Here is a 3450-nt window from a genome sequence, read left to right on the forward strand (position 1 = left end):
CTTTGAAAGGAGTTCCACTTAAAATGCCATAAGGATCATAGATGGAAAAAAAAAGAGGTGAGGGGGGATGTGCAAGGTACGTAGTCAATGGAATAAGAGAGGGAAGATATAAAAAGGTTGTGGTAAAAGCAAACCAAAACAGGAGTGGCCCCGCGGAGCCGGCGCGCTCCCGCCTGCAGGGGGAGGGCGGACGGGGCGCGGGGACCGGCCAGGCCGCGGCGGGCGCTGTTTCTCTTTCACTTTCCTTCCCTCTGCCGCGGCGGCCGCGGCCGCGGGATATGGAAAAGCAGAACCACCAAAAGGAGTGATGACCAGTGATCTCATGATAAATCTGGATGTCAGTTCTCATGCCTCAGGACATCCAGTTGGGAACTCCACACCAGCTCCTGGCATCAGACTTTCATCTACTTAATACCCCTCTTTGCCTGTACTACTAAAGCCAGTCATAGCTGACCACGAATGGCTACCCAAAGGAAACACTTGGTGAAAGATTTCAATCCTTACATCACCTGCTATATCTGTAAAGGGTATCTGATCAAGCCAACTACAGTGACCGAATGCCTCCATACCTTCTGTAAGACTTGTATTGTCCAGCACTTTGAAGATAGCAGTGATTGTCCACGGTGTGGCAACCAGGTTCATGAGACCAATCCATTAGAAATGTTGAGGTTGGACAATACGTTAGAGGAAATCATATTTAAACTGGTCCCTGGACTACGAGAACAAGAACTTGAGCGTGAATCTGAATTTTGGAAGAAAAATAAGCCTCAAGAAAATGGACAAGATGATACTTCAAAAGTTGACAGACCTAAAGTAGATGAAGAAGGTGATGAAAATCAAGATGATAAAGACTATCACAGAAGTGACCCACAAATTGCTATATGTCTAGATTGTTTACGAAATAATGGACAATCAGGGGACAATGTAGTAAAGGGTTTAATGAAGAAATTCATTCGGTGTTCTACACGTGTAACTGTGGGAACTATTAAAAAATTTCTAAGTTTAAAACTAAAACTTCCAAGTTCTTATGAGTTGGATGTGCTGTGCAATGGTGAAATTATGGGGAAGGATCATACTATGGAATTCATCTACATGACGAGGTGGCGACTAAGAGGCGAAAACGTAAATTGCTTTTATACTTACCTATGTGTATATTCAGTTATATACCATTATGTTACTCAAATTTAACAGTATAACTTAGAAACTAAAAAAATAAACTGGCTTGGGAAAGAGGAAAAAAAAAAGCAAACCAAAACAGGATAGCTCTGAGAAGACAGCATAAGGGAAACCTAGATGCCCTTATTTGTGAAGGTAACTCTTTAGATACAAACCAAAGTCACAATCCATGGAAGAAATAATTGAGAAGCTGGACTTCATTAAAATGAAAGACTCTGCTCTGCAAAGACAATGTCATGAGAATGAGAAGACAAGCCATAGACTGGGAGAAGATATTTGCAAAAGACACATTTGATAAAGGGCTGTTATCCAAAATGTGCCAAGACCTCTTAAAATTCAACAAGATGAAAACAAACAACTAGATTAAAAAATAGGCCAAAAACTTTAATAGACACCTCACCAAAGAAGATATACAGATGGCAAATAAGCATATGAAAAGATGCTCCACATGTCATATGTCATCAGGGAAATGCAAATTAAAACAACAATGAGATACCACTACACACCTTTTAGAATAGCCAAAATCTGAAACACTGACAATGCCAAATGCTGGCCATGATGGGAAGCAACAGGAAATTTCATCCATTGCTGGTGGGAACGCAAAATGGTACAGCCACTTTGGAAGACAGTTTAGTGTTTTTCATAAAAGTAAACATAATCTTACCATGTCACACACCTTGGCATTTACCCAAAGGTGTTGAAAACTTATGTCCACACAAAAACCTACACATGGATGTTCATGGCAGCTGTATTCATAATTGCCCAAACTTGGAAGCAATCTAGATGTCCCCCAGAAGGTGAATGGATAAATAGATGGCAGTATATCCAGACAATGGGATATTATTCAGCATTAAAATAAATATGGAGGAAATTTAAATGCATATTACTAAGTGAAAGAAGCCAACCTGAAAAGGCTACATACGGTGTGATTCCTGCTATATGACATTCTTGAAAAGGCAAAATTACGGAGACAGTAACAATATCAATGGTTGCCAGGGGTTGGGGAAGGGGGGCGAATGAATACATGGAACACAGATTTTTTGGGCAATGAAAACACTCTTTACAATACCATAATGATGAATACATGTCATTATCCATCTGTCCAAACACGTAGAATATACAACACCAAGAGTGAACCATCGTGTAAGCTATGAAGTTTGGATGGTTGGGGTGTGTCACTGCAGGTTCATCAGTTGTAACAATGTACCACTCTGATGAGGGACATTGATAATGGGGGATGCTATGCATGTGTTGGGGCAGGGGTTATATGTGAAATTTCTGTGTATATGGGAAACATTCCCCTCAGTTTTGCTGTGAACCTAAAGCTGCTCTAAAAAAATAAGGTCTTAAAGGAAAATGATAGCTTTTACATCAAGATTTTTTAAATGGAACTTCTCTAGGTAAAGATATGTTCAATTATTTTGAGTTGTGGAACTTGATCCTAGTAGAGTACAAGTTTTGGAAACTCAATTCCTGAAGATATACATTATCGTTCAGATCCTTGTACTATTATTAAGAGTAAAAACTTCCTAGTTAGTAATGCAGTTTCAAAGGTGTTATTTTACTTTCCTGGAGTTATTTGTTTATACACTATCAGTCTAGTACAACATATACATGTTTACAACACATATCATATGTATTCAAATATTCACTCATCAAATACATGTTGACAAAATCCTCCGGCAGATATTAGAGGATTCAAAGATTGATGTGAGTCTATGTCTTTATCTTCACAGAAAACTTGAAATCTCGAACGGGAGGCAAGATGTGTAAACAGGGCACCACTTGTTAATTACATAACAATTTAACTCAGATTCAGTATTTCTCAGGCTTTGTGACAAATGGGTGTATATCAGTTCTAATTAGTTTCTGTCAGTCTTTAATTTAGGAATTTCTACATTTTTGGTACCAAGATTAAATATATTTCCTATGAACAGCAAATATTCAGCTTTATGTTTTAGTACAAATTGCCATCATCTGTCACCTGTGTTGGGCCAATAACTTGTCTCCTAACTAGTCTCCAAGTTTCCATACTAAATATTTGAAAATATATTCTCAAAAAACCCAAACAAATCCACAGACCTTTTGTCTGTTAATCAGATTGTTTGCTTTTCTTTTCTAAAATTGTTTATACCTTCTTATTATAGTTAGAGTTAAATCTGTCATACGACGCATACCAGACCCAGAGTGATCTGTCTCATGCCAATTTTTATTATTTCATTATTTTTAGTTTTTAAGTACACAGTTTGAATATATTTTCCTGACACAAATTGA

At 38.0% G+C, this 3450-nt stretch overlaps 1 pseudogene; it reads left to right on the top strand.

The window, feature by feature from the left end:
- Positions 1 to 259: 259 nt before the first annotated feature.
- LOC100061978 (polycomb group RING finger protein 5 pseudogene) lies at positions 260 to 1222 on the top strand (annotated as a pseudogene).
- Positions 1223 to 3450: the final 2228 nt, after the last annotated feature.

Source organism: Equus caballus, chromosome 17, assembly GCF_041296265.1.
Source record: "Equus caballus isolate H_3958 breed thoroughbred chromosome 17, TB-T2T, whole genome shotgun sequence".
Taxonomy (NCBI): Eukaryota; Metazoa; Chordata; class Mammalia; order Perissodactyla; family Equidae; genus Equus; species Equus caballus.